Source organism: Dipodomys ordii, unplaced genomic scaffold, assembly GCF_000151885.1.
Source record: "Dipodomys ordii isolate 6190 unplaced genomic scaffold, Dord_2.0 Scaffold19, whole genome shotgun sequence".
NCBI lineage: Eukaryota > Metazoa > Chordata > Mammalia > Rodentia > Heteromyidae > Dipodomys > Dipodomys ordii.
The window spans coordinates 15,299,591-15,313,604 of NW_012267235.1; the positions used below are offsets into that span (position 1 = coordinate 15,299,591).

A 14,014-nucleotide genomic window follows, 5' to 3' on the forward strand; every position below is an offset into this window, starting at 1 on the left:
ACAAGATAAAACTAAGATAGCATCGTTGAGACAGATGGGGCAATGAAAGTCTGCAGCTATTTTTCTTCATGGTGAGTAGACCAGGCAAACCAGACCAGCAGCCATGACCCCATGTGAGCAATGGGGCTCAGGTCTGAGAAGCACACTTGCCTTAATGTATGGTCCTCAGGACCCAGCTCTGGGGTTACCCACAGAGCTTTGCATGAAACACCCAGGAAACCATTTGGAGGAGAAAAGCTGAAAAACTACTCAGGACTTGCCTATTCCTTCTCTGTTTTCTCCTAAGGCCAGTCTCACTGCTAAAGTACCTACTGACCAAGCCAGCCTAGAACAAGATGCTTCCGGCCTCTGTCCAGAATCCACTACCTGCCCACCTCCCCAGATCCTCAGGTGCTCACAGGCTACTTCAAGTCAATTTCACACAATCCTCTGACCCTTTCTACCTACCATATGCCAAGGGTTTGGGGGCAGTCTTCATGCCTCCTTCTCAAAAAGAGTTAATGAAGCAGCAAGAAGAAAGAAAAATGCTTCATTTTTCAGAGCTACCAAGAGCTTACTGCTGGGGTGGAATTAGTCATTCCTGGAGTCACGGGACTATGTCCAGGCAGCCCAGGCTAAGAAAAAAGAGCTTGATGGTCAGAGATCTGAGAGCACCAGGGCAGAGGAACAAAGGACCCTGCCTGAGCACTCTCTGTGCACCGGGCACATCTACTCGGACATGGGAACATCGCAGACCTGGGAACGCAGGCCTGACGGCACACCACAAGCCCCTTCCTGAGAACCCTGATAATTGTGCCTGGCCTAAGCACAGTGAGGGTAAGAAGGCCTTGGCAGAAAGTGCTTCACGAGCCTCCAGTAGCTGTGTGTCTAGCAAGGCTGGCACAGGTAATCAGAGAGGAACTCCCAGGCTGAGGGTCAGGGCAGAACCCTGAAGGGACAGTCAAATTCAAGAGGGTACTGAAAATAACTGCCAGACCACCCCAGGCAAAGGATCTTTATAAACAGATACAAAAGGCTGGACTGAGCCCATTGTGTGGGGCAGGGCAGGAGTGTTGTGAGTATGTGTGTGTGTTAGGACTGGGGCGAGAGCTGTAATCCTAGCTACTCATGAGATTGAGATTTGAGGATTACAGTTCAAAACCAGGCCAGGAAGGAAAATTTGTAAGACCAACAGAAAACCAGAAGTAGAGCAGTGGCTCAAAGTGATAGAGCACTAGCCTTGAGCTCAGGGACAGCCAGACCCTGACTTCAATGACCAACAAATGAACAAACAAACAAAACAAATGTCTCACAGAAGCTGGCATTGGTGGCTCACTTCTGTAATCTAGCTACTCAGGAGGCTGAGATCTGAGAATCATGGTTCAAAGTAAGCCCGGGCAAGAAAGTCCATGACACTCTTATCTCCAATAGACCACTCAGAAAACCAGAAGTGGCGCTGTGGCTAAAGTGATAGAGCACTAGCCTTGAGCTGAAGAGCTGAGGGACAGCACCCAGGCTCAGAGTTCAAGACCCACGACTAACAAAAAAAGTCTCACAGACTTTCTTGCCTCAGCTGGCTTTGAACTATGACCCTCAGATCTCAGACTCCTAAATAGCTAAGATTACAGGTGTACAGGGAGCCACCAACACTCAGTCCAAGAATGTGACTTCTGACAAAAGGAGGATAGAAGAGAGCACGGAAGCCACAGGCTTGTGTAGTTTTTCAGCCCAACTAACTCTGGCCCTTGGCTCTCAAACTGGGAGGCTTTGGAGGACAGCGTGGGTCTCCTTCAGGACCTAGAACATGGGCTAGGCACCCATAGGGTGGGAATCAGGAAATTGCTGGTAAGCAGGACCCAGGCGGGGTCCAGGCAGGCCGCAGACCCACATTCCAGCTGACAGGGCCTGCCAACAGGCCCCCGGAGACCACATGAGAGCCAGACCCAGCTCACACCCACTGTCCCTGGAATGTCACTGAGGATACTTGCACCTGGACCACCAGGCCTCTCCTGCCTTATACCCCAGCCTGCTTCTGTGCCCTTTTCCTCCACCCGGGCCAGATGCCAGCCACTTGAGCCTCGCAGCCTCAGAACCTCCTTGCCCTGCCTTCACAACCACAGGACATACTGAAATACTCCTTTTCCTTCCTCCAGCTGCAGCAGGGTGGATCCTGACCCCCAAAATAGAGCCCTCAGAGGGAGGCTGCAGCCACAATGGAGCTTTTCAGGCTGAACAAGCCACCCGAGGATGCCAGGCTTCCCCAGACACACCTGGAACCTGGCACTGCGCCACCCAATCCCTGGCTCCACTTTGCAGCTTTGAGGGGCAAAGGGCCAGCCAGGGAGAGGCTGCCTTCTAATCCCTTAATCACAGAGGCCCCTGAGGTAGCGGAGGCCCGGCAGTCTGGGCTCAGGGAGAAGCTATGCAGCAAAGGGTGCGACCTGCTCTGTGGATGCCTGGCCCCACCCTGCCTTCTGGGGGTGGGCCAGCCCCTGTACAATGGTGGGGCCCCCATGCCCTAGGCTCCTAGGGCACCAACAGTCAGCTTATAACCTGCCTGCACAAATCAGATCCTAATTCAATGGCTTCTACCTCTGTAACTGATTCAAATTTGGGTTTCACAAGCAAAGAGCAAGGAAAACAAACAAAAAGGCCCCCAGTTTGGAGAACTTAGAGCGCTACTCCTACATTATGCCCAGGCCTGTTGTTTCAGACCCTTCTGGCCCGTCACACACACACATCACACTGACCAGGTCCCCACATTCATTCTTCCACATCACTGTTCCAGCTTGGTGGGGCTGAACTGGTCAGGAGCCAGCAGTCCACAACTAAACTGCCAATGTTTCTTTTCCTTAGGCTCAGGGTGGCCAGGGAGACTATAGGCCAAAGGCCAGAGTGAGCCTGCAAAAGCCCCCCTTTACCTTCTCTCCTCATAGCTCTTCCACCCACCCCTACCCCGCTACAGGAATTTGGCCCCATCCTGATCCTCTTCCTTCTATCCACTGCCAGACATTGGGCCTGGCCCTCCTTCCTCAGCCTCCTCACAGGTTCCCATACCCCATCATCTCTTTGGCCACCTATGCAAAGGGGAATTCCAAAAGGGAAATCTGACTCTGCTCCTCTGAGCCTGTGCAGCTCCCCTGCTCCCTGGCTTCAAGCCCTTGGATGAAAGAGCCTGGGAATGCTGCCTGGGGCCTGAGAAACAGGCTGAGCCGAGAGCCCTTGACCTCATGGTGGACACTCCTGGCCTTTGTCACCCCTGGCCAGAGAGACATGCGCGCACACACACAGAGTCAGCCACCCATGTGCACACACTCACTCATATACAACCAGACAGCATGCAGACCTATGCATATTCACATCTGCATGCATGCACACACATGCACGTACACATACAACCTGGAAAGCACCCACAACACATATCATAAGTACATATGGAGGTAACAGGGATGGCATTCAAAAATATCAAAACATTAAGGAAGTGTGGCTTGAGTAGCAGAGTGTGTGCCTAACAAGGGTGAGACCTTGAGTCTAAATCCTGATACTTCCCTTGCCAAAAAAGTATGGCACTGGGTGCCCTTGAACAAGCCCAACTTCAGGACTGAAGCAGGAAGATTACATGAGCCCATGAATTTAGAGTAGGTCCTAGACAACATAGCAAGACATTCAAAAACAAAAGCAATCAAGCCATAGTGGCTCATGCCTGCTATTCTAATTGCTCAGAAGGCTGAGACAGGAGACATTCAAAGCCAACCTAGACAGACAAATCCATGACTTACTTCTCCAATTCACCAGCAAAAAGTCAGAAATGAAGGTGTGACTCAAGTAGAAGAGTACCTGTCTGAGAGAAAAGGCCATGTGAGAGCACAAGGCCCTGAGTTCAAGCCTTGGTACCAACAACAACAAAAAAGAAACAAAACAAAAACACAGGCTGAGAAGTACTTACTAAAGAAAAGCCTAGATACTTACCCGTGTAATTGTAACCCCTCTGTATGTTATTTTCACAATTAAAAAAAAAAAGAATGGCCTAGAAATTATTCCCAATACTTGTGGTCTCATAAGAAACTCAGTAAGATATGTTCATGCATGTGCGCATGCACACACACAGACATACACACTCATGCCCTCACATGAATGTGTATAAGTGAACACATTCACACCCATAGCTTCCACACTAATGCCTTCACACTACAAAGATCTCAGCCCACTACAAAAGTGGGCTTCAGGAGAGAGCAGGAAGGGAAGACATCCCAGGAAAGGTCTGCTCCTGTGGGATGGAGGGCCAGGGCCTTCAAACCTGGGCCCATCTTAGTCTTCCACCTGGACAGTGACAGGACCCTGAGAAGGTCACTGTCCCCATGGACTCATGGTGCCTGGGGAAAATCTGAGATCCATCCCTGAGGGTTTACAGACCAACTCCGTGCCAAGCATGACTGAGCCAGTCAGGACACAGGCCCAGGGCACAGACTGGCCACCATCAAGCTGATGCACCGGCTGGCACACTCTGCTCCTAAGCCTGCCAACTTGTAATTGCAGAAACTGGCATGAGGGCACAGGGGCACCACCTGGTTTCCAGGAGCTGGCAGCAGCACAACAACCTGGTTGACAGAGAAGCAGAGGGAGTGAGGTGGCAAAGGGGTCCACCTCTGGGGTCTTCCTGGGAAATTCAGCCAAGTGATAAGTTCTCTTGGTGGGCTTGTGCTGCTATCCAAGAGGTGAGGCTCCAGAGGAAGAGAGGGGCTCTCTCTCTCTCTCTCTCTCTCTCTCTCTCTCTCTGCCCCTCTGAGGCAGCCCCTGGAGCCTTGTTACTGTAGCCCAGAAAGCAAGAGAAGTAAAGTTTATCCACATCTCCAAGGACCACAGCCATGCTGTTGGCACCACCCTGGGGCCAGAAACAGATCCCACAGCCATCCTGCCTGAATTCCTAGCCAGCAGCCTTTTACTACAGCTAAGGTAGACACACAGCCTTCACTGATCCCTGACAACCACCTCCCAAGCTCCCCTTCGAGCAGGTGCCAGGCTCCAGCCCAGTCCTGGCCCCAGAGTCAAGACTAAGATGAGAGGTGACTCCTTTCATTGGTAGGGGCTCAGTACAACCATGCTGGCTGTACTCAGTGTAGTGGTGACCATGCCTCATTGGGCAAAGAGGGAATTTAGAGCCATAATCAGATTTGGGTTGGCTGAGGCTTATGGGTCATTTGGGAACTCCTGGGTAAAGATGGAGGATAAAATCTGCATTGTAAACTTTTCTTCTCTCCATAAGCAAAAAACTGGTACATCGGCGGGGGGCGGGGGGGAGGGAATCTTTTTTTTAACCCAAGGAAAGAACAAAATGTAATGAAATAAACATTAAATACTAGCTTCTAAGCAAAAAGACAGCCAGTTCTGGAGTGCAGCCCTTCTCAGATTTGCATCCCATACCCACTCAATAAAGCCCTCCCATCTGGATAGAAATAAACTGGGTAGGTAGGTGTCCTTAACAGAGAAGCTGCAGGATGAGTTGCTGATAGGAGTTGGGGGGTGGAGAGCAGGAGATGGAGAAAAGGAACAATGACCTCAGTCACTGCTTCTACTCCAGCCCTAGGGCAGACCCCATCCCAGAGAGGGGTGTACCCCACAATTAAATAGAAAGAACCCTGTTACACATAGCATTTACCTAAATCCCAGAAGAGAGAGAGCAGATTCCAGGTGTTCTAACAAAGACTCCTCACTCCTGCCAGAGCCCTGCAATCCCCTCTGGCAACAAAAGAAAAGAAAGTCTACAGAGCCTAATATTCAACTCTCAAAGTATAACTCCTGTTGCAGAAGAGGGTGGTCCCAGAAGCCTAGACAAGAATCAAGAACTACGTCTGATAGCAAAGCAATTTCAAAGTCTGCGCACAGCTGCCCACACCCAGGTAAGGGGAAAGGAATCAGGACAAATCACAGGGACCATGCACAGAGGGAGAGAAGAAAGGAGAGAGTAGAGAAAGGAAGAGAAGGAGGAAGGGAGGGAACAAAGGATGAAAGAGAGAGAAACAATGGGAAGGGGTAAAACCCAAGAAGATAGATAAGAGGAGTATCATAAATTCCCTATAACTGCTTCCAACTATAGGACAATGTAATGAGAAATTAATTCTTCAAGGAAAGCTTACAACAGGTGCTAGGGCTCATGTCTATAATCCTAGCACTAGTGCATGCAGTTAAGGAGTTGGTCGTGACTGGGAATGTGCCTTAGTGGTAGAGTGGTTGCCTAGCATGCATTGAAGCCCTGGGTTCCATGCCTTAGTACCACATGAACACAAAAGCAGGAGTGGCGCTGTGGCTCAGGTGGTAGAGTGCTAGCCTTGAGCAAAAAGAAGCTAAGGGACAGCGCCCAGGCCCTGAGTTCAAGCCCCAGGACTGAAATTTAAATAAATAAATAAATAAAAGAATTGCGGTACAGCCAAAGTCAGCACCTGGAAGTAAGTGCCTCCTAGAATTTTGTCTGCCTCCTTCTCCTAGATATCTTCTTGCCTTCTCTTAGTCCCAGACCTGACTGTGATCTAACACAAGTAAAACATACCACAAATAAACCTAAGAAATATTTAGAGATTAAAAAAAAACCACAGTCCTAGCTGGGCACCAGTGGCTCCCACCTATAATCCTAGCTGCTTAGGAGGCTAATGTGAGGCTCATGACTCACACACTTTCACAGGAAAGCCTGTGAAATTCTTATCTCCAATTAACCACCAAAAAGTCAGAAGTGGGGCTGTGGCTCGAGTGGTAGAGCGTTAGCTTTGAGCACAAAAGCTCATAGACAGCACCCAGGCCCAGAGTTCAAGCCTCAGGACTGGCAGAAAGTGGAGGGGGGAGAGAGGGAAAGGAAGAAGGAGAGGGAGAGAAGAAGGGAAGGAGAAGCAGAGGCAGAGGGAGAGGGAGAAAGAAAGGAAGGGAGGGAGGGAGGGAGGGAGGGAGGGAGAGAGGAAGGAAGGAAGGAAGGAAGGAAGGAAGGAAGGAAGGAAGGAAGGAAGGAAGGAAACGTGATCTTCAGATCTCATCCTCCTGAGCAGCTAGGGTTACAGGTGTGAGGCACCAGTGCCCAGCTATGACCTCCTTCATTGTCTTTTCAAATTTGATAAAGCCAACTTCCACATAAAAGAGGCCCACTCAGAGTTCGAAGGTGGCTTAGTGGTAAAGTGCTTGCCTAGCATGCATAAAACCCTGGGTTTGATTCCTCAGTAAACTGAAAAGGCAGGAAATGAAGTGTGGCTCAAGTGGTAGAGTGCTAACCTTCAGAAAAAGAAGTTCAGGAACAGTGCCCAGGCCCTGAGTTCAAGCCCCATGACTGTCAAAAAAGAGGCCCAGTTAGGGAGGTAGCTCAGTAGTACAGTGCTTGTGTAGCATGTAAGCCCTATATATGATTCCAACGAAGAAAAAAAAGTTTCATGTAACAAGGAACTGAGAGTAGAATTCAACAACGAGCAAGGAGGTTCTTCATCTAAGAATCTGAATGCTACCAACAACTGAGAATGAGCCTAGGAAAGGATCCTTCAGCAATTGAGCCTTCAGGGGAAACCATAGTCCCTGAGACCACAGCTCAATTGTAGCCTTGGGAGAGCACAGAGCAGAAGACCCAAATGAGCTGTGCTGGATCTGTGACCCTCATTGACTATGGGAATGCACTTAATTTTATACTGGCACATTTTAGGGTGATATATTGCAAAGCAATAAAGCCTAATACTAACTACAAAGCTACTGAATTTCAAGAATAAATACTGAAATGTTCAAGTATCCATACAAAGTGAATCAACATTTAAAAATCAGACAAATGCCAGGTGCCAGTGGCTCACACCTGAAATCCTAGCTACTCAGGAGGCTGAGATCTGAGGATCATGGTTCAAAACTAGCCTGGGCAGGAAAGCCTGTGAGTCTCTTCAATAAACTACTCAAAAAAAGCCAGAAGTGGCACTGTAGCTCAAGTGGTAGAGTGCCAGCCTTAAGAACAGGCTCAGAGTCTAGGCCTGAGTTCAAGCCCCTGGTAAAGAAAAAAAAATCAGATGAAGTCATTCTCCATAATCATATTAGATACCAGAAGTTAACAGGAAAATATTTGCAAAATAATGAGGGAAAGAAAAGATAACCCAATAACACTACATCTAATTAGATGTTGCTCATGAAAAGAGTCAAAGACAATCTCAAGAGCTAGGCTTTGTGGTGCATGCCTGTAATCTTAGCAATTAGTAGGTGGGGACAGGAGGAGTCTGAGGCCAGTCTGGACTGCACAGTAATGAGAAGCTAGAGGGTCTCAACCTTCCTTAATGGCAGAGGGTTAAACCCAGTTAAGCATTATAGGAAGAAAACACTCTTAAGAATGTTAAGTTCACTTAATTCTTTAAGTCTCTGATGCTTCTCTTCTTTGAATAACTTGAAATGTTAGAAACAAGCCAACACTGCCAATTGTCAGGTCCCTTCCTATGCCTGGCTGCCTCAAGTGGAAAACTGCCTTGACAAACCACAGGCCCCTCTCCAAAACAGCCCACCTGCTCTGCATCCTCCACCACCCCTCTGAGGAACGTTTACTCCAGTCACAAAGACCACCACATCTGAAGCCAGCTTTCTGCTCTAGAGGGCTCTGCTCCAGTCATAACCACTCCAGACAACCTATATTCAGACTTGTAAGACATCACCCCAAAGCAATCCTGTTCACCCTGCAGCTTTTCCACTCAGGCCAGAGGGAGAGCACATCCCCCAATAGCCTACCACCAAGCTTGTCATTGGTGCAATGTAAGCCCTGTGATTGGTCTGTATGTAAAGGCCATGATTGGTAGAACCAGAATCTGTGCTGCAGTTGGTACAAATTACAATGCCACATGCTCATGCCAGTCATACCATGCACCTTCTCTGGCTACATAACCCGGCTATTCCAGTCACTTCTCTAGTGTGGCCTTTTTATGCCTTCTTGTTGATCTTTGTGTTATGGATAGAGCAGGCTGATTGGTCAGGCACAGAGGAGACAGTAGTGGCAGAGGCAGAGGCAACAGCAGCAGCACTGAGGAGGCAGCTGAAGAGTTCCAGAGAGCAACCAGGGGCAAAGATGGCAAGGAGTGAAGAAGACAGAGACAACAAAGACAGGGGGTATATAGGAAAGACAGAAGGCTATGAAGAGCCAAGATGAGACCTAAGAGGTACCAATCGTTGGAAGAATTCCAGAACTCAGGGATTTGCTAAGTCTTAAAGACAAGGATCCCAACATCTAAGTTTAGCGGCAGTACCATTAGCTGCCACTAACTGCGGCAGACTCCTGGTGCTGTCAGCTTCTCGTTGGAGCTGAGATTTTACTATGTGTCAAGTGCTGGACCACTGGCAATCAAAGCCCAGAATAATACTTCTCCAATCCAGAAACCTAGGGCTGTAAGTCTGTGGCTTCCACATCCTGGTGCCTTAAGTCTCAGAGTGCCTTAGTTCTCAGAGCTTAGTACCCAAGGGCCTAGGACTCACAATGCTAGGAAAACTGTTCCTCACTAATTCATAATTTTTTTTGGTCGGTCATGGGGCTTGAACTGAGCCTGGGCACTGTCCCTCAGCTCTTCAGTTCAAGGGTAGTGCTTTACTACTTGAGCCATAGCACCACTTATGGTTTTGTGGTGATTTATTGGAAATAAGAGCTCAAGGACTTTCCTGCCCAGGCTGGCTTTGAACCTCAATCCTCAGATCTCAGCCTCCTGAATAGCTAGGATTAAAGGTGTGAGCCAACGGCACCCAGCTAATTCATAATTTTCATCAGAGTAGGCAAAAGTACTACAGTGTGGTTCATTGATAACTGCAAGACCCTGCCTAAAAAAAAACAAAACAAAAACAAAGAAGACCATCTCAACCATTTCATCACAAAATACACCCAGTTTAGAGGTAAAGCAAAATTTAAAAAAACTCAGGAATGAAAAACCTATATAAATTAACTGATGAGTATTTAATCTATTTAAATTGGGACCACTGTCAAAAAGTTATGAAGATTATCTATAAAAACAGATTATGAGTGTTGTAACTCTGGAAACATAAAAATAAAAATATAACAAAACCCAAGAGGTTAGAGAACAAAGAATCAAAGGTCAGATTCTCTTTCAGAGTTGAGATCTGTTAGTAAACCCAGTTCACAATAAATTTGAATGTAGAGCTGGGAAGGTGCTCAGTGGTAGAGTGTTTGCTTAGCATGCATGAGGGCTCAATTCCTCAGCACCACATAAGCAGAAAAAGCTGGAAGTGGTACTATGGCTCAAGTGGTAGAGCACTAGCCTTGAGCTGAAAAGCTCCGCAACAGTGCCCAGGCCCAGAGATCAGGCCCCACAACCAACAAAAATAAATTAGTTAATTAATTAATTAATATTTGAATGTCATACTTTTTTGTTGGTGGTGATCATGGGGTTGAACTCGGCCTGGGTGCTGTCTCTGAGCCCTTCAGCTCCAGGCTAACACTCTACCTCTTGAGCCATAGTGCCACTTAAGTGCTAGTCTTAAGCAAAAGATCTCAGAGATAACACCCAAGCCCTCAGTTCAAGCCCCACAAGACAAAAAAAAAAAAAAAGAAAGAAAAGGTAGAGAAAGGATGGTAGGGTAAAAACAAAGGAGGAGGCAACAATGCTCGATAGGAAATGTACTCATTACCGTGCTCATGTAACTGTAACCCCTCTGTATAGTATTTTTACAATATAAAAACCTACAAAAAAGAAAGAAAAAAGAAAAAGAAATATCTCTGAAGATGGGAAGTAGATCAGTGGTTGTGTAGGACTAGGATACGAATAGACTGGGTAGAGTGGGGAAAGACTGGTAATGGACATGAAGCTTTTCTCTGAGATGATAAAATGTTCTAAAATTGATGTAGCAGTAACATTTATCTCAAAAGATAAAAAATAAAATATAAGTAGTAGTGGGCATGCAACTGAATATCCTGAAAAACATTAATTTGGACATTTGTGTGTGTGTGCATGCGCATGCACGTGTGCATGCATGCGTGTACATACGCAGCACACCAATACTGGGGCTTGAACTCAGGGTTTCACACTCTTGCTTGACTCTTTCTCTCAAGGCTGGCATTCTACCCCTTGAGCCATGCTTCTACTTCTGGCCTTTTGCTGGCTAATGGGAAATGAGTCTCACAAATTTTTCTGCTCAGGCTGGCTTCAAATCACAACCCTCAGACCTCAGCCTTTTGAGTAGCTAGGATTACAGGCGTAAGCCACCAGCACTTAGGAAATCGAGTACTTTAAATGGATGAAATTGAATAGCATGTGAATTATATCTCAAAAAATCTGTTTCTAAAAGTCACACCAACATATGATCCAAGTTTAATAAAAGCATTTCTGATGGCTACTGTCAAAATAGATTCTCAACAAGTATGAAAATGAACAACAAAACTTCTTTTTAAAAAAATGAAACCTCAAAATTATTTTAGAGCCTGGTACCAATGGCTCAGGCCTATAATCCTGGCTACTTGGAAGGCTGAGATCTGAAGATCATGGTTCAAGGCCAGCCTAAACAGACATATCCACAAGACTTACTTCCAATTAACCAATTAAAAAAGCTGGAAGTGAGCCAGGTGTCAGTGGCTCATACCTGCAATCCTAGCTACTCTGGAGGCTGAGATAAGAGGATTACCATTCAAAGCCAGCCTGGGCTGGAAAGACCGTGAGACTCTTATCTCCAATTAACCAGCAGAAAACCAGAAGGGGCTCAATGGCTCAAGTGGTAGAGCACTAGCCTTGAGCTGAAGAGCTGAGGGACAGGGCCCAGGCCCAGAGTTCAGGCCCCATGACCGGACCCCCCCAAAAAAAAATCACCGCCTTTATTATTCTCCTTACCCATCCCCCCTCTTAAAACAGATTATATTGTTCTATTTTCATACATTCAAACAAACCACTTCAACTATATTCATCTTTATTCCCACTCCCTTTCCATTGCTACCTACTTTCCCAGCAGCTTTTGCTTTATTTTTCTGTCATTCAATTTTTTAGTGTATATTCATTGCAATAAGGGATTTCATCACTATATTTCTGATATGCATATATTTTGTTTTTCTTTTTTTTTTTTGGGTCCAGTTGTGGGGCCTGAACTCTGGGCCTGGGCACTGTCCCTCAGCTCTTCAGCTCAAGGCTAGCGCTCTACCACTTGAGCCACAGCGCCACTTCCGGCTTTTTTCTTTTTGTTTATGTGGTGCTGAGGAATTGAACTCAGGGCCTCATGCATGCAAGGCAAGCGCTCTACCACTGAGCCACCTTCCCAGCCCCTATATTTTGTTTTTCTCAGAATATCACTCTATTGATTTGTATTTCCCCACCCTTCAAACCTTTTCATTAGAATTCTTTTTATCTTATCTTTTCTTTTTTTCTTTTAGGCCAGTACTGGGGGTGGAACTCAGTGCCTCATGCTCTCACTTGGCTTTGTCATTTATGGATGGCACTCTACTACTTGAGCCATTCCTCCACTTCTAGCCTTTTTGCTCCTTAATTGGAGGTGAGCATCTTGCAGATCTGTCTTTCCAGGCTAGCTCTGAAACACAATTCTCAGATCTCAACCTCCTGAGTAGCTAGAATTATAGGCATTAGCAACCAGTGCCCAGCTCATTGAAATTTTTTACACTATCTTCATTCATAGTTGTAATGTATTTCAAAATTATTCACCATCTTTCTTTTTCCCTCTCCTTTTCTCATCCCCCTAAATAGTCCTGTAGTTAAATTATAAGTATATATATATATATATTCACATATATTTATATTCATTTGCATATAAATTTCCATGAATATGCATTAAGTCTAGCTTTCACATGTAAGTAAAAACATATGATATTTGGCCTTTTGAGCTTGTCTTATGTTGCTCAACATGATGTTCTCCAATTCTATCTATTTTCCTGCAAGTGACATGATTTCACTTTTTATAGTTTTGTAATATTTCCTTTATTTCTCACATCTTCTCTATTCATCTGTTGTTGTACACCTCAGCTGATTCCTCCATTTGCCTATTGTGAACAGTGTTACAATAACCATAGGTACTTACTTGTATAGGTCTTTCTTGTATATTGATTTAATCTCCTTTAGATATATGTCCAAAAGTGGCATGGTGAGTGTCATAAGAAGTTTTTTTTGAGGAGTCTCTATACTGACTTCCACAGTGATTGCACTAGATTACATTCCCACCAACAGTGTGTGAGGGTTCCTTTACTCTCACACCCTTGCTAGCATTTATTGTTTGTCTTCGTTTGTCTGCCTTTTTTCTAGAGTATTTTTTGGCCCTTTTGCTACATATTAGATGGCTATAGCTGTATGTGGCTTAAACTTAGGGCCTGAGAGCTGTCCCTGAGCTCTTTTGTTCAAGTCTAGCACTCTACCACTTTGAGCCACAGCACTGCTTCTGGTTTTCTGGTGATTAATTAAGATAGGAGTCTCATGGACTTGCCTGCCTGGGCTAGCTTTGAATTGTAATCCTCAGATCTCCTGAGTCACCTGAGTAGCTAGGATTACAGGTATGAGCTACAGGTGCCTGGCTCTAGCAGCTTAAAATCCATCATTATGTTATTTATTTGAGAGTTCTCTGGGGTTTTGAGGATTTTTTTTTGGGGGGGGGGGTTTGGTCGTAGGTCCTGAACTCTGGGCCTGGGCGCTGTCCCTCAGCTCTTCAGCTCAAGGCTAGCGCTCTACCACATGAGCCACAGTGCCACTTTCGGCTTTTTTTCTTTTTGCTTATGTGGTGCTGAGGAATCGAACCCAGGGCCTCGGGCATGCAAGGCAAGCGCTCTACCACTGAGCCACCTTCCCAGCCCCGAGGATTTTTTTTTGTACCGATTATATGTCTTGAACTTAGCTCCTTCTGCTCTCACTAGAGTTTTTCACTCAAGGCTGTCGCCCTACCACTTGAGCCACACCTCCACTTACATTTTAGGTTACTTTTTTTTTTGAAAAAAAAAAGCATCATTTTTATTTGTACACTTAAAAAGTTGTACATAGGAGGGGGACCAAGATGGCGACGGGGCAGTAGGGAAACGCCACAGCTCTCTCCAACCAAAAAGAGAGTTCGAGTTCCAACGCTT

The 14,014-nt window shown here is 46.2% G+C and overlaps 1 protein-coding gene across 1 annotated transcript in view; it reads right to left on the bottom strand.

The window, feature by feature from the left end:
• Spns3 (spinster homolog 3 (Drosophila)) overlaps window positions 1-14,014 on the bottom strand; it is a 68,955-nt gene that overhangs the window by 9,775 nt on the left and 45,166 nt on the right. The window lies entirely within an intron of this gene.